The sequence below is a fragment of the Mobula birostris genome, chromosome 5 (assembly GCF_030028105.1).
Source record: "Mobula birostris isolate sMobBir1 chromosome 5, sMobBir1.hap1, whole genome shotgun sequence".
Classification (NCBI taxonomy): domain Eukaryota; kingdom Metazoa; phylum Chordata; class Chondrichthyes; order Myliobatiformes; family Myliobatidae; genus Mobula; species Mobula birostris.
The window spans coordinates 188,715,107-188,736,957 of NC_092374.1; the positions used below are offsets into that span (position 1 = coordinate 188,715,107).

The window sequence follows — 21,851 nt, forward strand, 5'->3', positions numbered from 1 at the left end:
AAAAGCACATTTACCTGATCTGCTGTACAAAATTTAAAATAAAGTTACACCAAAGGTCCTTTTATTGACCTTGTAGTTACCGTTTGTTCTGCTCTGGGACTTCACTGATGTTGATGTTCAGCTTTCCCCCTCCCTACGTGCAGTTAAGGTTTATGTTCACTCAGCACATGTAACATGGGGAAAGCTAAAGTTCTCTTACCTCAAAGTCAAAAGTCGATCTTATTGTCATGTGCACCAGTCCATGTGCGTGCAGGTTCAGTGAAAACGTTACTGGGCACCAGCATGGAGTCTTTATATAATCAGAAGGTTTAGGATGTTCAGCTTGTCACCGAGCATTTTAACAAACTTCCACAAATGTACTGTTGAAAGTATCCTGACTGGTTGCGTGATGGTCTGACACAGCTATCCGAATGTGCAGGAACTTAAGAAGCTGCAGAGAATACTGAACTTTGCCCAGTACATCATGGGTGCATTCCACATGGGTGCATTCCACCCCCCCCCCCCGCCATTGCTCGTATCTACAGGAGGGACTGCCTCAGGAAGGCAACATCTACCATCACAGATCCCTACCACCCAGGCCAAGTCATCTTCTCACATCACCATCAGACAGGAGGTACAGAGGCCTGAAGTCCCACACCACCAGGTACAAGAACAGTTACTTTCCTTCAACCAACCTACACAACATGAATCACTCTAGATTAGCAACACTTTGATCCCTTTGATCAACTTGCACAAAAATGGATTTTGTTCTTCTTGTCTTCGTATTGTGTTCTTTACTGTAAATATTGCACCCAATTTATGCTTGATTAGTTTCCTTTGTGAAAGCTGTTTTTATGATGCTGTGTGCCTGTGATGCAGCTGTAGGTTTTTCATTGCACCTGTGCAGGTGACAATAAACTTGGCTTTGACTTTGACAAAAGTAGACCTGATCCCAGGATTGCATTCCCAGTAGATTTCTTCACGCAAAGCGTACTGGATGTAAGGAGCACTCTGAATAGTGCTGAGGTCATCAATAAACGTTATGGACGTGTTCAAACCCCCTTTAACTGACTTTCTGAGTCCCACCTGGGCTTCAAAGAGTGTTCTGTTGAACTGGACCAGCCCCTTTGCATTTTGAAGACATGACAGAAAGATATGTGATTGAGAACGTGTCACTCTCAGAAGTGGTCAGCAATCTCGCTGAAAACTGAGAGGTAACGGCTCCCCAGTTTTCTCTCCAGCACTGAACCTGAACCTCCATCTCCCATTTTGTTCCCACTCAGTTCACTGTTTCCCCAACTCAACCAGCTCAGACACACTGTGGGTTAACAGTTTACAAGAAATGAAATGCACACAGATTCAGACCGATTGCTCGGTAGAGGTATCACAATTCTGGAGAGCGTTCCACCATCCGAGTCCAACACCACGTGCGCCTGGTCTGCAGTTGGTTGGAGGGAGTGTGAGAGAGAGCTGGGAAGGAGACACAGAGTCAAATTTACAGATTAGACGTCAATGTAAGCTGGCTGGCCTGCCAGTGGCAAAGGCAGAGGATCAGTTCTCACATGGGTCTTTTGGACCTGAAATGTGAACTTTCCCCTTCCGTATTTTCTGAATTTATTTCAGCAAGTTAGGGCAATGAGTTCTGTTCAAGCAGTGGGCTTGTCTCCACACCAAGGCCGAGACGGCAATGTCCCACTATGTTAACATAGAATAGTGTAGGCCCCTCAGCCCATGGTGTTGTGCTGACCCATACAAACTTACTCCACAACCAGCCTAACCCTTCCTTCTGACACAGCTTACAGCCTTCCACTTGTTATTTTTTAACAGCCAAGCACCTATTTTAACTCTTACTCTTAAACGTCCCTGTTGTATCAGCCTCTACCACCACCCCTGGTAGTGCAGCCCAGTCACCCTCTACACTCTGTTTAAAAGACAGGCTCCCAAAACCTTCCTCCACTCACCTTCAATGGCTATTAGCCATTGCCACCCTGGGAAAAAGACACTGGCTGTCCACTCTATCTATTCTTCCCATAATCTTATACACCTGTATCAGGTCGCCTCTGATATTCCACAGTTCCAATGGGAAAGAAACCTTAGCTTTCTAACCCTTTCCTACAAGGCATGCTCTCTAACTTATAAAACATCCTGCCTGAAATAAATCTCCTCTGCACCCTTCCTAAAGCTTCAACATTCTTCCTATAATAAGATCACCAGAAAGGAACACAATACTCCAAGAGTGGTCTAACCAGAGATGCAATGGCTCTTGGACTCAAGAACATAGAACATAGAATAGTACAGCACAGTACAGGCCATTCAGCCCACAATGTTGTGCCGACCCTCAAACCTTGCCTCCCATATAACCCCCCACCTTAATTCCTCCATATACCTGTCTAGTAGTCTCTTAAACTTCACTAGTGTATCTGCCTCCACCACTGACTCAGGCAGTGCATTCCATGCACCAACCACTCTCTGAGTAAAAAACCTTCCTCCAAAATCCCCCTTGAACTTCTCACCCCTTACCTTAAAGCCATGTCCTCTTGTATTGAGCAGTGGTGCCCTGGGGAAGAGGTGCTGGCTATCCACTCTATCTATTCCTCTTAATATCTTGAACACCTCTATCATGTCTCCTCTCATCCTCCTTCTCTCCAAAGAGTAAAGCCCTAGCTCCCTTAATCTCTAATCATAATCCACACTCTCTAAACCAGGCAGCATCCTGGTAAATCTCCTCTGTACTCTTTCCAATGCTTCCACATCCTTCTTATAGTGAGGCGACCAGAACTGGACACAGTACTCCAAGTGTGGCCTAACCAGAGTTTTATAGAGCTGCATCATTACCTCGCGACTCTTAAACTCTATCCCTTGACTTATGAAAGCTAACACCCCATAAGCTTTCTTAACTACCCTATCTACCTGTGAGGCAACTTTCAGGGATCTGTGGACATGTTCCCCCAGATCCCTCTGCTCCTCCACACTACCAAGTATCCTGCCATTTACTTTGTACTCTGCCTTGGAGTTTGTCCTTCCAAAGTGTACCACCTCGCACTTCTCCGGGTTGAATTCCATCTGCCACTTCTCAGCCCACTTCTGCATCCTATCAATGTCTCTCTGCAATCTTCAACAATCCTCTACACTATCTACAACATCACTACCCTTTGTGTTGTCTGCAAACTTCTAACCCCACTAATTAGAAGCCAACTAATGAAGGCCAAAGCACCATACACATTTTGTACCACCCAATCAATTTGCTTGGCAACTTTGAGGGATATACCAACTTGTAACCCAAGATCCCTCCGTTCTTCCACACTGCCAGGAATCCTACTATTGAACTGTCCTCAAGTTTGATTTTCCAAATGTATCACTTCACACTTTTCCCGCTAGAACTTCCTCTGCCTTTTTTGCTGCCCAGCTGTGTACTCTGGCTATGCCCCCTTGTAACCTACAGTAACTTTCCACAAGACAAACTTTCATGTCATCTACAGACTTACTAACCCACCCTTTCACATTCTCATCCGTCATTTATAAAAATCGCAAATGGCGGTCATTCTAGAACAGATCCCTGCAGAAGGCCATATTCCTCCAGGCAGAGTACTCACCAGCTGCTACCACCGTCTGCCTTCTGTGGGCACCTCTATTCTGAATCCACACACAGCCAAGGCTCTCTGGATCGCATGCTGCCAGATTCTCTAGATGAGTCTGCCATGGGGAACCTTGTTAAGTGCATATACTGCACTGAGCAGAAGTCTGTTGCTAGGGTGCTTAAGGCTTTTGCAAAGTACTATATTTTTCAACAGGGAGCGAGAGCGAGTTTATAAATATGGCAGGAGCGATGAATGTTGGGAATGGTGACAGTGGAACTCCACTACAGGGGTGTGAGACAGGAGGTAGAGAAGGAGTGCCAGGGTTAGGGGGTGGCACGGGTGCAGACACACCCAGCCCTGAGACACCAGGCAAGGTCATTTGATTCCAAACAATTGGTTCATTGATCATTACAAAATGTCTCGCAGGTGCTTCCCATCCCTCCCCTCCCCCTTCCCCTTTTCCCTCTCCCTGCCCCCCTCCCCACTCTCAGTCCACAACGGTGGCCTGTATCAGAATCCGGCTTGTCAATTTTTTAAATTTATTCCTTTACAGGATGTGGGCATCACCAGATAAGCCAGCATTTATTGCCCATCCCTAGTTGCCCTTGAGAAGGAGCCATCTTGAACCGCTGCAGTCCCTGAGGTGTAGGTGCACCCACAATGCTGTTAGGGAGGGAATTCCATGATTCTGACCCAGTGACATTAAAGGAACAGCGATATGTTTCCAAATCAGGATGGTGAGTGACCTGGAGGGGTGTTTCCAAGTGGTGGTGTTCCCAGGTCATGAAATTTGACTTTTTTTTTACAGCAACAGTATTGTTCAATACCTAAAATTACTAATGTACTGTGCCAAATTCTTATGCACCCTATATATATGTGCCTAAGATTTTTGCACATGACTGTACGCCATCTCCTTAACTCTACCTTCATTGGTTTGTTTTGTAAACTCATCAAAAATTGAGTCAGACTAGTGAGGCATAGACCTGCCCCACACAAAGCCATGGTGACTATCCCGAATAAGAGTATGCTTCTGCAAAAACTCATAAATCCTGTCCTTAAGAATCCTCTGCAATAGTGTGTCCACCACTGACCATCTCTAATTTATACCCCACGCCGCTAATGTAGTGAGCAGTGTGAGTGTTTCAAAGTTATTGTCTGTTTCATGATCACAAGGACTGAAGATGGGATAGAGTTTCTCTGTAAAATTGACCATGGAAGTGTAGAGATGACACAGACTATCAGCATTGTAAAATGACACCTGTCCCCAGTCATATTCAAGGTAAACTCCCACTTTTTGGGGTTTTATTTCCAGATGGGAAATGATTTTTGGTATCCCCAATCCCATGTAATCAGAAAGGAGCCCAATAACCCAATACCCTTCCGCAGGTGAACAGCTGATGGATTCTTTCATGTTTGCAGACTCTCTGCAGACACCCACAACCCACTCAGTCTCATATCCAACACACACCTCCCAGTAGTGCCTCCCAGGTGCGAAACTCTGCAAACTCAAAACACACAATCCTTTCACAAATCTTCTCAGGTGATCCTGAAGATTTTGTTTAATAGTCGTGTACTTCACACTCAGTAGATCCTAAGAGGGGTTGAGATTATTCTGAGTTGTATCTGGGTCCAGCGTCAGCCGCTCTGGTACTGAAACAAAACAGCTACATAAGAAAACCAAAGTTCAAAGTCACTGTTATTATCAAAGTACAAACTGTACGCGTCACCACATACAACCCTGAGATTCATTATCCTGGTGGCCTCCTCAGCAAATCTGTAGAATAGTAACTACAACAGGATCAATGAAAGATCAACCAGAGTGCAGACGGCAACAAACTGTGCAAATGCAAATATCAATAAGTACCATTAAGTAATGAGAACATGAGATAACAAGATAAAGAGTCCTTAAACTGAGATCATAGGTTGTGGGAACATCTCAATGGTTGGGCAAGTGAGTGTAGCTATCCCCTTTTGTTCAAGACTCTGATGGTTGTGGGGTAGTAAATGTTCTTGCACCTGCTGGTTCGAGTCCTGAGGCTCTTGTGCCTTCTACCTGATGGCAGTAGTGAGGAAAGAGCATGGCCTGGGTGGTGAGGAGCTCTGATGATGTATGCTGCTTTCCTACAACAGCATTTCATGTGCGCAATGGCGGAACTGACAGGATCTGAGCTGACAATGATGACCATCAACTCCTCCCTCAGCCCAGGAAGTGTGGAGCCCCTGGTGGAGATTTCAATCCCCACTGCTCCCTCCGTCCTATTTAACACCGTACAACGTCACAGTGATTTACTTGTTACAGGGCAGTTCAATCCCCTTCCTCTGCCCAGCTGACTGTACTCTATGGTGTTTTATGTGGCTGCAGTTGACTTTTTAAAAGCTAAATGTGACAAGCCATGACAGCTCCATTCCATTCAGCTCCAGATATCAGACGGCATCGTTACTTGGAACTACAGATCAGTATCAGAATAAGGGGCAAGGCCTTTGGATTTGAGAGGAGGAGAAATTGCTTCCCTCAGAGGGTGCTGATCCTCAGGAATTCTCTTTTGCAGAAGACAACAGAGATCAAGTCACTGAATTTATGAAGGATGGAGGTAGATCAATCTCTAGATATGAAATGTATTGGGAGCAATATAAGACATGACAGATGATGAAGCAGATCTGATGGGCTGAGTGGACTAATTCTGTTCCCATTTCATATGGTCTATTAGGAGAGAGCAGAACCGAGGTATTGAGACTGAGGATCATCCACGATTGCATGTGTGGATCACCCACGATGGTCGCCTGCTCCTATTGTACCATGCTGTAAGGTTTCATTGCTAATGTAATGGCCTCTCTGTAGCAGCAATGTTTGGGTTATGACTAGAGATAACAGGGCTCTGGAATGTGGGGACTATCCAATAATAGAGAAATGTTCTTTCTTGTGAGTCTGGAAGAGAGAGTTTCGCGGTCTTTTGCCAGGGAGAGAGGAGGAGAGAAGACGCAAATGGAGAGAGTCGGTAGACCGCCGGACAGAGTTGGCTTGCAGTGAGGGTCCGAAGGTCGGCGACGATCGGAGGAGGTCGATGGTGGACGAGCAGCCTTATCAGTGAGCTCCAGCATTGCACAGTAGCCTGTTTCATGAGAATGGGCCCTTTTCCTTTTTTGTTTTGTTTACTAACTAAAAATTAAAAAGCTCAATCGTTTAATCACATATTGTGTACTGTTTGTTATTTCATTGTACTGATTTGTAACAGGGGACACATTGCGCAGCATCCACCCAAACGAGATTTCTTAAGTTTGTCCGGGCCGGGGGCTATCACCCCCTATACTAAGCCACTAGCCGAAGCGAGAGTTACACTATGTTGGCTGATAAATGTGATGGATGTGCTGAGTTGGGCTTCAAATGTCCTGAAGGTTTTCACTGGGCTGCACAACAAGGGACAACCAGTGGATTGTCTGAGGAAACTGCCTGGGAGTTACAGTGGACTCAGGTGTAACCTGCCTCTGAGGGGGCAAACAGTGGAGCAACACAAAATGACAAAGGTGAGATGTCCCTAAAATGAGCGCTCCAGTCCGCGGATCAGCAATGGAGGGGAGGGATGCAGCCTCAACAAGGGGGGTCAGCTAGGAGCCGGCGGAGGGGAGGGTTGGGGAGGTTCAGGAAGCACTTCAGGACATTGCTGATGTTAGCTTGCGGGTGTTAGAAGCAGAAATGTTGCACGCACTGAAAATGTTGCACACTGAGCTAAGTACATGCGTATTTAGTAACGCATGTAACTAAATACTTTATTAGTAACACTTTGCCTGTGGAAAAGAAACACTACGAACAATGAAGAGTCGAGTGAAGCCTGGGCTGACTCAGGGTTCAGGCGTGTGGGAGCGAGGTTGCGGCATATTTGAGAAGTGTTCGGGCTGAGGTCGAGGCGTGGCTGAGATGGCGTTGGGGCGGGCAAAGCAGAGGAGTTTCGAAGCCTGTCCAGCTTAGCCGAGAGAGGGGTAGAATCAAGCTCAGCGCTGGGTCAATAAGGAAAGGACGTGTACGAGCCAGAACATGGCAACAGGTTCCAGACCCAGAGCGTATCGAAGCTATAGGGCTCAGGTCCCATTGTGGGGAACAACCTGGTGTGGGGACAATTTAAATTTAGAATGAAAAGGCCGGGTGTGGGATCCTCGGAGGCGAGGGTCGGGCTGGTTCTGCTCACTCCTCTGGGCACTGGAGCTGAGGATGCTCTGGGCTACGAGCTCCGTGATCATTTGCTCTGCTGTGATGAGCTGAAGCTGAGATGTGGGCCTAGCTATCCGACTGCTCCAGGCTTCGAGTCTACGGACTCACTTCCGTTCTGATGGCTGCTGCTTGCTTGTATTGTTTGCACGAAGTGAGTTTTTTTCTCTCTCATCACACTGGCTGTCCGGTGGTCTTTCTTGAAATGGGTTCTTTCCGGTTTCTTGTTTTGCGGCTGCCTGAATGCAGGTGAATCTGAAGGTTGCATCCAGCTGCAGCTCCCTGAAGGCTGGGTTAGGGACCTGGAGCAGCAGCTGGATGACCTTGGGCTTGTACGGGCGAGTGAGGAGATCATCGCTCAGATTTACGGTGAAGTGGTCGCCCCGAAGTTGCAGGAGGCGAGTTGCTAGGTGACTGTGAGGAAAAATGGAAATGCAAATAGGCAGTTACCACAGAGCACCCCTGTGGCCATTCCCCTCAAAATAAAGAATACCGCTTTGGAAACTGTTGTGGGGATGACACGGAAAGCAGGTTACTGGTCCTGAGCATGAGTCCATGGTGCAGAAGGGAAAGAGGGAGAAGAGGGGAATGGTGGCGATAGGGGGCTCAATAGTGAGAGGAAAAGACGGGATGTGAATGGAAGGCCCAGATGGTGTGCTGCCTCCCAGGTGTGTGAACGGGGTAGGTTTATCTCAGATTGCATCCACAGCATTTTGCAGACGGAGGGAGAGCTGGCAGCCAGATGCCTTGGTGCATATTGGTACTGATGACACAGGAAGGAAAAGCAAAGAGGTCCTGAAGAGAAATTGTAGAGAGCTGGGCAGAAAGCTGAGACACAGGACCTCCCGGGTAGTAATTTCTGGATTGCTGCCTGTGGCACATGCCAGTGATGTTAGAAACAGGATGATTTGGTAAATTAATGCGTGGCTGAGAAGATGGTGCAGGGGACAGGGCTTCAGAATCATGGATCCTTGGGATCTCTTCTGGGGGAGGCATGACCTGTTCAGAAGTGATGGGCTGAACATGAACCTGAGAGGGACCAATATTCTCACGGGCAGGTTTGTCAGAGCTGTTGTGGAGGATTTAAATTAATTCGACAGGGGGGTGGGAACCGGAGTGAAGGGACTCAGGATAGGACGGATGTTAAGAAAGCAAAGATAGCATGCAGTCAGACTGTCAGGAAGGGCAGGAAGATGACAGAACAAAATTGCAGCCAGCAGGGTGAGTATCAGTGCATTAGGGATGCAGAATCAAAAAGGGTAGCAAATATAGTACTCGGTGTTATGTCTCAACGTATAAGAAATAAGGTGGATGATCTTCATGCACTATCACGGATTGTTAGGTATGATGTTGTGAACATCACTGAATTGTGGTGGAAGGATGGTTGTAGTTGGGAGCTGAATGTCCAAGGTTACACGTTGTATTGGAGGGATGGGAAGGTAGGCAGAGGGGGTGGGGTGGCTCTGCTGGTAAAAAATGCATCAAATCAGCAGAAAGATGTGACTTAGGATTGGAAGATATTGAATCCTTGTGGGTTGATTTAAGAAACTGCAAGGGTAAAGGACCCTGATGCAGTTATATACAGGCCTCCCAACAATAGCTGGGATGTGGACCACAGATTACAATGAAAAATAGAAAAGGTGAGTCAAAGGGGTAATGTTATGATAGTCATGGGAGGTTTTCACATGCAAGTCGATTGGGAAGATCAGGTTGGTAATGGATCTCAAGAGACTGAGTTTGTTGAATGCCTAAGAAATAGCTTTTTAGAGCAGTTTGTCATTGACCCTACTAGGGGATCAGCCATACAGGTTTGTGTATTGTGTTATGAACTGGAGGTGATTAGGGAGTTTAAGGTAAAAGAACTTTTAGGAGACAGTGATCTCAGTATGATTGAGTTCAACTGAGAGGGAGAAAGTAAAGTCTTGATGTAGCACTATTTCAGTGGAGTAAAGCAAATTACAGTGGTATGAGAAAGGAGCTGGCCAAAGTAGACTGGAAGGAGATACTGGCAAGGGTGACAGCAGAGCTGAAATGTCGTGAATTTCTGAGAAAAGCAAGGAAGACCACTGTCAAGGTGCCACGTGAGGCTGCTTACCACGTTAGAAGCCTATGGTGTTACAGGAAAGTTGCTGGCATGGTTAGAGCATTGGCTGATTGGTAGGAGGCAGTGAGTGGGAATTAAAGGATCCTTTTCTGGTTGGCTGCCAGTGACTAGTGGTGTTCCACAGGGATCAGTTTTGGGACCACTACTTTTTATGCTTTAGATGACGGAATAGATAGCTTTGTCGCCAAGCTGGCAGATGATACGAAGATTGATGCAGGGACAGGTAGAGTTGAAGAAACAGGAAGGCTGAAGAAGGACAGACAGATTAGGAGAATGGGCAAGAAAGTGGCAAATGAAATACAATGTTGGAAAATGCATGGTCATGCACTTTGGTAGAAGAAATAAATGTGTGGACTATTTTCTACATGAGGAGAAAATCCAGAAAACTGAGATGCAAATGGACTTGGGAGTCCTTGTGCACAGCACACTAAGGGTTAACTTGCAGGGCGAGCTGATGGTGAGGAAGGCAAATGCAATGTTAGTATTCATTAGCACTTATTTCAATAGGCCTAGAATACAAGAGCAGGGATGTGATGTTGGGGCTTTATAAGGCACAGATGTGGCCTCACCTTGAGTATTGTGAACAGTTTTGGGCTCCTCATTGAAGAAAAGATGTGCTGGCATTGGAGAGGGTTCAGAGGAGGTTCACAAGGATGATTCCAGAAATAAAAGGGTTAGCAAGTAAGGAAAATTTGATGGCTCTGGGTCTGTACTCGCTGGAATTTAGAAGGGTAGGAGGGGAATGTTGAAAGGCCTAGACAGAGTAGATATGGAAAGGATGTTTCCCATGATGGGGTAGTCTGGGACAAAAGGGCACAGCCTCAGGATAGAGGGGCATCCATTTAAGACAGAGATGCAGAGAAATTTCTTTTGCCAGAGTGTGGTGAATTGTGGAAATTATTACCACAGGCAGCTGTGGAGGCCAGGACACTTGGTGTATTTAAGGTAGAGATTGATAGGTTCTTGATTGGACATGGCATCAGTGGTTACGGGGAGAAGACCAGGGGGTGGGGACGAGGAGGGGCAAAAAGGATCAACCATGATTGAATGGCGGACCAGACTCGGTGGGGCAAATGGCTTAATTCTGCTCCTGTGTCTTATGGTTGTATAATTTATACATACTTTGAGATTAAATGTACCATGAACTTTGAACATGCCTGATGCGAGATGGTAGAGTGTGGCATCTGGAGCCTTGGACTATCTGAAATCACAGGGGAGACGGCAGAGCAGTGGGAGAAGGGGAATTACAGAGAAAGGTACCTGGTGAAACCATGGCTCTCATTTCCTTCCACACTTTGAGATACCTCAACCTTCCTTCAGCCACATCCTCAGGAAGATTGACAGACACCACCCCAGGACTGGAAACCGGCAATGCACACCTACAAAGTCAGGGTGAGGTATTAAAGACTGTCTACATTTCTCACTGCCTCAGTAAGCCAGCTAACGTAACTAAAGATCACACCAACCCCGGACATTTTCTCTTCTCCCCACCCCTCCCATCAGACACCACCAAGTTCAACAGGAATTTCTATCCTGCTGTTATAAGACTATTGAACAGCCCCCTTGTATGATATAATGGACTGAAGACCTCACCATCCATCTACCACGTCATGGCCTTGCAGCTTATTGTCTGCCTGCACTGCACTCTCGCTGTAACTGTAACACTTCATTCTGCATTGTGTAGCTGTTTTCCATTGTAATACAATACTGTGTAGGAGTTTTAGGCACATTTATATAGCCAGAGTGCCTCAGACTTTTACACAGTACGGTCGTAATTTCATGTACTGCATTGTACTGCTGCCGCAAAAGAAGAAAAACGAATTTCATGACACGTGCCAGTGATGACAAACCTAAAACTGACACGGGTTTCTATTGTGGACTGAGAGTGGGAAGGGGGCAGGGAGAGGGGAATTATGGTTGGGAAAAGAGGAAGAGAGCAGGAAGCGCCAGAGAGACATTCTGTAATGTTTAATTTATTAATTATTTGGAATCAAATGACCTGCCTGTTGTCTCAGGGCTGGGTGTGTCTGCACCTGTGCCTTCCCCTGCCCCTGGCACTCCTCTGCCACCTTTCGCATACCATTCCCGCCGCACTCCACCCTCTCCAGTCCCAACATCTTTTTCCCCCACCAGATATGCAAACTCTTTCTCCGCTCCAGTTTAGCAAATACAGCAATGTGTAAAAGTCTTAGGCCCGTGTGTATATATATATAGCCGCTCTGCTTACACCTCCTTACTTTTTATTGGCCCCAGGCTGATTACCACTGTATCACCAACCAACGACCTCTTACGCTTATATCAGCCCACTGATATCTACCGCAAAATCTACCCGGGATCTTTGAGATCTTTGGGAACACAGCTTGGAAAAAGCGGTGTAATGGACTTTTAACATCGTAAACCAGCGGATTGTTGTCATGTCCCCTACTCGCTGGGGAAAAAATGGAGACACCTCCTTCTCCCTTATTAGGGAGAGAGAGTACCTGCGGTATTTCAAATGCCAGGTGGAATGCAAAGTCTCTGAGGCAACTGCAAGGCTGTGTCTTTGCTGTTGCTTTGCTCACGCTGAGTGCTCAGCGGTGGATACCGATGCTTTTTTTTGCTGGTGGGGGGAGGGAGGATCATTGCCCACTGCCGCTTACGCGTGGGAGGGAGGGGAGCTGGTGGGGGGCTTTGGGGGTCTTACATTTAACTGTCGTTCATTCTTTGGGGCACTTCTCTGGATGTTTGTGAGGAAAAAGCATTTCAGGATGTATATTGTATACATTTCTCTGACATTGAGTTGGACCTTTGAACCTTTGAACTTTGAAAAGTTTAGAGTGAAACAGTTCTTTCCGCAGTTTACGTGAAAGCACTCCTCCTGCATTTTGTGTGAAAACATTCCTCCTGCATTTTGTGCGGAAAAGTCCCTGCCACAATTTGTGTGCAAGAAATCACCCTGCATTCTTGGATAAAATATTCCCCAAACATCTTGTGTGAAAGAGTTCCCTCTGCACTTGCGTGAAACACTTCCTCCGGTGATCCGTGTGAAAGAATTTCCTCCAGCATTTTGCGTGAGGTTCCCCAAGAACTTCATGTGACACCGTTTCACCTGCACTTTGTGTGAAACAGTTCCTCTTCCATTTTGTTTGTGTTGACCCTTCACCCGCTGTGTCCACACTGACCATCGAACATCCACCAACACTAATGCCATTTCATTCCCTCCACATTACAATCAGCTCCCGTCTATCTACCCTCTGGGGACAGTTTACAGTGACCAGTTAGGCTATTACCCGACATGCTTTTCAGATATGTGTGGGTGGGGTGAGGGAAACCAGGTGGCTATAACAAGAATGCAAAACTCCACGCAGACAGCACCAATAAAGGTCTCCAATCAACCTGGGTCACTCAAGCTGTGCTAAAGCCCCTCGACCCACTGTGTCACTGTGCTGCCCCACCCTCATCAACCCTGCCCCGCGAAAGTGGCGTGACTTTGATGCATTGGAACCACCAGCTGGCTCCTCCCTCTCATCTCCACAGTCCAGCTGCCTCAGAGGAACATAGGTTAAAAAAGCCCCAACTCAGGTAGGAAAAGGGAAGAGGTCCTGCAGAGAGAATTTTGTCAGCTATGTTGAAAGCTGAAAAGTAGGACCTCCAGGGTAGTAATCTTTGGATCGCTGCCTTTGTCACACACCAGGGAGTGTAAGAATAGGATGCTTCGGCCGATTAACGCGTGGCTGAGGAGCTGATGAAGAGGGCAGGGTTCCAGATTTCTGGATCATCGGGGTCTTTTCTGGGGAAGGTATGACAGAAGAGGGTGGGTTACACCTGAACGAGGGGGACCAATATCCTTGCGGGCATGTTTGCTGGAACTGCTGGGCAGGGTTTTAAGTAATTTGGCAGGGGAAAGGGAAACTGAGTGATCGGGGGTGGGGTGAGGATGGGCATTTGGTACACAGAAAGAGGCAGTGTGTAGTGAGACTGTCAGGAAGGACAGGTGGACAATACAGAAAAATTGCAGTCAGTGGAATGAGTGCAGTGTAACAGGGGGACAAAATTATAAAGGTGAATAATATTGATGGTGATATATTTGAATGCATACAGTAAACAGAATAAGGTAGATGATCTTGTAGCACAGTTACAGATTGGTCAGTTATAACAGTATAGTTATCACTGAGTCATGGCTAAAAAGTCATCGTTGGGAGCTCAATATCCAAGGATACATATTGTATCGAAAGGATAGGCAGGTAGGCAGGGAGGAGGGGGTGGCTCAATGGGAAAAAAAAAATTCAAACAAAACCTTAGGAAGAGGTGACGTAGGATTGGAAAATGTAGAATTCTTGTGGGTAGAGTTAAGGAACTCCAAGGGCAAAAAGACCCTGATGGGAGTTACATACAGGCCTCTGAGCAGTAGTCAGGATGTGGGTACAAATTACACTGGGAACTGAGAGAGGCAGGGGAGGGTGGGGAGAGGAAGGGAGATGAGATAAGAGGAGAGAAATGTAGATTTCAAGGCTGTTTTGTTGGAGATCTGATCAGAAGCAGCCAGAGGCAAAAGCAGAGTTGGACATTCCACAGGAATATGGGACTGGTTTTGGGAGAGGGGTATTTGGAGAGGAAACACATTATCTGTGTCTGTGTGGAAGCAGGGCGGGTTTGCCAGCGTGAATCGGGGCAGCCCATTCCTGGCCCCGCTTCCCCACTGGCTCACAAATTCTGGCAAGAGCCCAGAGGAAACCCATGTGCAGACAGGAATTATGTGCAAGCTTTCTTACAGAGGACACTGGAAGTGAACTCCGAACTTCAGTGCAAGGCATCGCATTCACTGCTACGCTACCCTGGTGCCCCCATGGTAATTATTTGGGCTGAAACAATCCTCACTCACTTGGTGCTGAGGGCGCCACCTGGTGCTACTTCAAGGAACTGCACTGGGATTTCCACACCTTACACAGGATTGGATTGTTATCAATGGCAGAGGACCATCGTAATTCCAGCAATCGCACAGTGGTCAAACTCAGTGCCAAAGAGAAAAGGGAAGGGTGTGAAACACTGCTGCCTAGTGCCTGAATGTTTTGGATTTTCTGCTGAACTGACTGTATTTAGGAAGGTGTTTTGATCTTATTTGCCAACATAATTAATTTCACTCAGAGTTATTTAAGACAGTTTGTATCCCCCAGACAAGAAAGTGACACTTCCAGTACCTCGAGGTGCCCTTCGGGATCTTGAAATTCCAATCTCACTTTTACATCTTGTATTGCTCCTTCAAGAGAAGAGATTTCGTTGACTGTTAAGTTGTTTTCCAGTTGTGTTAGGATTTTGTCCGCTTCTCTCTGCAGCCCTGTTTCCATCTGCTGCTGCCTCTCACGCAGGAACTGGTGCATCTTCTCAAATTCAGCCCTGGTCTCACAGCTCCGTCCATCAACCTGGTCCTGGATTACATTTGTGTCCCATCTTGGATAGTGTTCCAGTGGGTCTAAGGATCAACATTGGATCACAACCAGAACCCACAAATAGATGGTTAAGGAAATTTGTGCCTCACAACACTGACAAATCTACGTAACTGTTGCAACTGCTTGATCCCAGCGATCCTACTCATAGTGAGGCATGGGTACTTAGGAAAATGATCAGAGCATGGGAGAAGGAAACGTAGGAGGTAGATTTTAACTTTAGGAATACTCTCGAGGCAGCTAAGGTGTTTTCTCTTTGAGAAAATACATGGAATATCACGGGGCATCATGCGGGCCAGGACAGAAGCCAGCAGAGAGACTGCAGAAGAGAAGTAACACAATGCTGGAGTGCACCTTCACCCCCTCAGGCAAGCTGTTGTCAGGGGCAGTACAGCGCTGAAATCTGTTGTTTCCGATGTGGTCGAATGGGTCACTATGCCCAGAGCTGTAGAGCGTACAGTTCATGTAATTTAAATTCTAACAAAAATCAGAGATTGGAGTCACGGAAGGGTCAGAATATGTTGGAAATTTGGTTGAATGTTATTTACTTGTGCATGATGAATAACTTCCAACACTTGTTTGTTATAGGGGCTTAGGCCAGTGTCATGCATTTCCTCAATGTTAGCGGTTTCTTACTGTATATTCTGACAATGGTTTAACCCTTAGGAACAAGAGATTTTCTGGAATGGTTTAAAGTGTGAATGGTTTGTATGCTTTAATTGGGTAAAATGTGGCCACATGTGAGTTCAATTGAAAGAGAGAGTGGGTGTGTATTAGAGAGAGAGAGGAAAGAGAGAGGGACAGAGTGGGGGACAGAGGGGAAAGAAAGAGGGAGAGAGGGAGACAAAGAAACATGAACAGGAGCTGTTTTAAGAGACCGTGCCCTTAAGAGATTGTATCAATGTCTGCCCCCACCAGTCAGTTTTTTTCTTCTCCTTGTTTCCTGGAAAATGTATAAGAGCTTTTCACGATGGGAATTAACTGCTTGTTCTAAGTTTTGCAGTTACTCCTGAAAGGTTCTGAAAGAAGAACAGTGCCAGCATAGGTTTTTGGAGAGGGGTAAGGAGATTAGAAAGCAATACCCAAGAACAGCAACAAGAAACAAAGAGAAAACACAAAGGAAAAAGTTCTGTTTTAATTGTTTTGTAGATGGCTCCTCATCAGTACAGATGAGAGAGAGAAGTGGGGGCAGTATATATGTAGAGGTTGAATATCACCAGGACAAGCATTGAATAACCTCAAGGTTACTCAACACCTTGACTGCTCAGGCAGCAGAAGTGGCAGCTGTATCAGATGTGGTTAGCAACCAAAGATATTTTCTGCTCGAATCTGTCATACTTTCTGATAGCATGTACGTTTGTAATAGCCTTACAAAACATTTGCCCCTTTGGGAAGTAAGAGGGTTTGTTTCAGTTGACAGAAAGCCCCTTCCACCTGCTGCTCTGCTATGGCATGTACTTAAAGAAGCAAAGGGGAGACATAAAGGTGAAAGTCCACTCAAAATTATCCCCTGTGGGGAATAGGAAGGCTGATGAGTTAGCAAAGCAAGGTGCTTGCAGTGGGCAGGAATGGCAGCTGCACATTAGGGAGATGGGAAGCCAGAAAGAACAACAGGTTGAGGTTATTGATTTAACTGAGGAGTAGAAGGAAGATAAAGAATTTAGGAAAAACAGAAGGAGCATGCTCAGAAACATACAAAGAGCACAAGGATGTACATGTTAACAATGGAGTAGTCCTGTGTGAAGGAAAGTTTGTGGTCCCAGAGGGAGGGAGAAATCAGATGGTCCATTGGTACCATGATCTATGGGGACACCAAAAGCACCCTGGAAAAGAGAAGGAGATGTGTTGGTGGCCTAGGATGAAGGACAACATGGAACATTGAGTCAAGACTTGCTCAATTTGTCCACAATATAATCCTGATAGAAATGTAAAGAAAGGAGCCCTCCAACATACCACACGAGAGGAGGGGCTTTGGACAATTTACAGGTGTATTATGTTGGAACTTTGCCACCCACCCCAGGATGGTGCAAGTATCTCGTCATGGTAGATTCTTTCACCAAGTGGGTGGAAGCTTTCCCAATTAAGCCTAACATGGCCAAAGCCATGTCAAAAATCTTATTGCAAAAGGGTTTTCACTCATCAGGGATTACCTCAGAGTCTAGAATCAGATCAAGGCACACATTTTACAGCCCAGATAATGCAAGGTGTCATGGCATTGTTAAGGATCAAGGAGAGATTTCATGTGCCCTATAGACCACAGTCTAGCGAAATTGCGGAAAGGAGGAACCGAACATTAAAAAATATATGATGGCTAAAATGGCAACAACATGGAACAACAGGGTCGTTAGTTTTGCTTTATGTACTGATGATAATAAGGAATACAGTGGTTTCATCGATAGGTTACACTCACGGCCGGAAAAGACATGAGAGTGTCGGAGGGCTTGTTTGGATCAGACTTGTGGGAACCCGAATTAGATGGGAATTTGTTGAAAAAGTGGTTACAGTAATTGGTAGAGATAGTGAAAGAGGCCAATTATGTGGCAGCCCATCAACTATGAAAGATAAGGCAACAGAGTAAGCCTATTTTGACTCAAGAGTCAGTCCCATAGAATTAAGTCCAGGACAAAGTGATGATTAGAATACAATAACCTTTTTAAATCCAAGGTTTGCAGTACAGCGCTGAAATCTGTTGTTTCCAATGTCGTCAAATGCGTCATTATGCCCAGAACTGTAGAGCTGACAGTTCATGTAATTTAAATCCAAAAAAAATCAGAGACTGGAGTCACAGAAGGGTCAGAATATGTTGGAAATTTGGTTAATGCTTTAAGCTTGTTGAATGTTATTTACTTGTGCATGATGAATAACTTCCGACATTTCTTTGTTTTAAGGGCTCAGGGTCATGCATTTCCTCAATGTTATCAGATTGTTACTGTGTATTCTGACAATGGTTTAACCCTTAGGAACAAGAGACTTTCTGGAATGGTTTAAAGTGTGAATGGTTTGTATGCTTTAATTGTGCAAAATGTGGCCACATGTGAGTTCAGTTGAAAGAGAAAGTGTGTGTGCATTGAGAGAGAGAGAGAGGGGAAAGAGAAAGGGACAGAGAGGGAAGAAAGAGGGAGAGAGGGAGACAAAAAACATGAACAGGAGCTGTTTTAAGAGTCCGTGCCCTTAAGAAATTGTATCAATGTGTTAATGTGTCAGGGCCCCACCAGGCAGTTTTTGTTTTTTTCTCCTTGTTTCCTGGAAAATGTATAAGAGCTTTTCACGGTGGGAATTAACTGCTTGTTCTAAGTTTTGCTGTTACTCCTGGAAGGTTCTGAAAGAAGAACAGTGCCAGCATAGGTTTTTGGAGAGGAATAAGGAGATTAGAAAGCAATACCCAAGAACAGCAACAAGAAACAAAGAGAAAACACAAAGGAAAAAGACCCGTTTTCATTGTTTTATAGATGGCTCCTCATCACTACGGGTGGGAGAGAGGAGAACTGGGGGCAGTATATATGTAGGGGTTGAAGATCACCAGGACAGGCATTGTATAACCTCAAGATTACTCAACACCATGACTGCCCAGGCAGCAGAAGTGGCAACTGTACTAGATGTGGTTAGCAACCAAAAATATTTTCTGCTCGAATCTGTCATACATTCTAATAGATTAGATTAGGATATGAGGACACACAGTTCTCTTTTATTGTCATTTAGTAATGCACGCATTAAGAAATAATACAATGTTCCTCCAGAATGATATCACAGAAACACAAGACAAACCAAGACTAAAAAAACTAATAAAAACCACCTAATTATAACATATAGTTACAACAGTGCAAAGCAATAGCGTAATTTGATAAAGAACAGACCATGGGCACAGTAAAAAAAAGTCTCAAAGTCTCTCGAAAGTCCCATCATCTCACACAGATGGTAGAAGGAAGAGAAACTCTGTTCCTGCCATGAACCTCCAGCACCGCAAATTTGCCGGTGCAGCACCCTGGAAGCACCTGACCACAGCCGACGCTTGAGTCCATCCGAAAATTTCGAGCCACCGACCAGCCCTCCGACACCAAGCACCGAGCACCATCTCTGCCGAGTGCTTCAACCCCGGCCCCGGCAGCAGGCAATAGGCAAAGCCGAGGACTTGGGGCCTTCCCCTCCGGAGATTCCCAATCGCACAGCAGCAACGGCAGCGAAGTAGGCATTTCAGAAGTTTCGCCAGGTGTTCCTGCGTGCTTCTCACGTCTGTCTCCAGGATTGTGCATGGTACCTACTTACAAATACGATATCACTTCGGAGCTGCCGCGCACACTGCATCGCGCCACCATCTTCTCTTCCCCTCCAAGTAATAGTACGTACGTTTGTAATAGCCTAACAAAAGGGAGGAGGAGAGAGAGCAGTGCGCCACGTGTGCGCAGCCCTCCAGTGAAAATGACATCGTATCCGTTAAATAGGGGCCGTGGACAATTCTGATTTGATGGAGACAGACTTGAAAACACAGAGGAACATCTGGAGAAATTTCTGAAACACAGCATCACTGCTGTTGTTACTGCGCGATCCAGAATCTTCCGAAGGGAAGGCCTCAAAATCCCTGGCTTTGCCTGCTATTGGCGACCGAGATTGAGGTCGAATCGTTCGGATAGAGATGGTGCTCGGTACTCAGTGTCGGTGAGCTGATCAGAGGCTCGAAGTTTTTGGAAGACTCAGAGTCGGATTGTGGTCGGCACGGCAGGGAGAGTTTTTCTTCCTTCTCCCGTCTGTGTGAGATGTGGGACATTTGAGAGACTTTGAACTTTTTACTGTGCTCATGGACTGTTCTTCATCAAGTTATGGTATTGTTGCACTGTTGTAACTATAAATTATAATTATGTGGTTTTGTTAGTTTTTTCAGTCTTGGTCTCTCCTGTGTTTTGTGATATCACACTGGAGGAAATATTGTATCATTTCTTAAAGCACGCATTACTAAATGACAATAAAAGAGGACTGTGTGTCTTCATAATCTAAACTTTTGCCTCTTTGGGAAGTAAGAGGGTTTGTTTCAGTTGACAGAAAGCCCCTTCCACCTGCTGCTCTGCTGTGGTATGTACTTACAGAAGCAAAGGGGAGTCATAAAGGTGAAAGTCCACTCAAAATTATCCCCTGTGGGGAATAGGAAGGCTGATGAGTTAGCAAAGCAAGGTGCTTGCAGTGGGCAGGAATGGCAGCTGCACATTAGGGAGATGAGAAGTCAGAAAGAACAACAGGTTGAGGTTATGGATTTAACTGAGGAGTAGAAGGAAGATAAAGAATTTAGGAAAAACAGAAGGAGTGTGCTCAGAAACATACAAAGAGCACAAGGGTGTACATGTTAACGATGGAGTAGTCCTGTGTGAGGAAAAGTCTGTGGTCCCAGAGGGAGGGAGAAATCAGATGGTCCATTGGTACCATGATCTATGGGAACACCAAAAGCACCCTGGAAAAGAGAAGGAGATGTGTTGGTGGCCTAGGATGAAGGACAACATGGAACATTGAGTCAAGACTTGCTCAATTTGTCCACAATATAATCCTGATAGAAATGTAAAGAAAGGAGCCCTCCAACATACCACACGAGAGGAGGGGCTTTGGACAATTTACAGGTGTATTATGTTGGAACTTTGCCACCCACCCCAGGATGGTGCAAGTATCTCGTCATGGTAGATTCTTTCACCAAGTGGGTGGAAGCTTTCCCAATTAAGCCTAACATGGCCAAAGCCATGTCAAAAATCTTATTGCAAAAGGGTTTTCACTCATCAGGGATTACCTCAGAGTCTAGAATCAGATCAAGGCACACATTTTACAGCCCAGATAATGCAAGGTGTCATGGCATTGTTAAGGATCAAGGAGAGATTTCATGTGCCCTATAGACCACAGTCTAGCGAAATTGTGGAAAGGAGGAACCGAACGTTAAAAAAAATATGATGGCTAAAATGGCAACAACATGGAACAACAGGGTCGTTAGTTTTGCTTTATGTACTGATGATAATAAGGAATACAGTGGTTTCATCGATAGGTTACACTCACGGCCGGAAAAGACATGAGAGGGTCGGAGGACTTGTTTGGATCAGACTTGTGGGAACCCGAATTAGATGGGAATTTGTTGAAAAAGTGGTTACAGTAATTGGTAGAGATAGTGAAAGAGGCCAATTATGTGGCAGCACATGAACTATGAAGGACAAGGCAACCGAGTAAGCCTATTTTACCTCAAGAGTCAGTCCCATAGAATTAAGTTCAGGACAAAGTAATGATTGGAATACAATAACCTTCTTAAATCCGAGGTTTGCAGGGCCCTAAGAAATTATAGACGAAGTCCATCAGTATACAGGGTACTGATTTCTCCAGATAAAAATGTATGGTACCGCATCACCCAGTTGAAATTGGTGGGGGAGAAGCAGGAATGTTATCATCATTGGCACATTCCTTTGACTTTTACACAGTACTGCATTTGTTAAACTGGAGTGGAGAGTGAGTTTGCAAAGCTGGTGGGAGCAAAGGATGTTGGGAATGGAGAGGGTGGAGCACTGTGGGAAGGGTGTGGGACAGGGGGCAGAGAAGGATTGGCACAG

General features: G+C 45.7%; 1 pseudogene; it reads right to left on the reverse strand.

Moving 5' to 3' along the window:
- Nucleotides 1-4,653: 4,653 nt before the first annotated feature.
- Nucleotides 4,654-21,851, reverse strand: part of LOC140198440 (zinc-binding protein A33-like) — a 28,387-nt pseudogene continuing 11,189 nt past the window's right edge.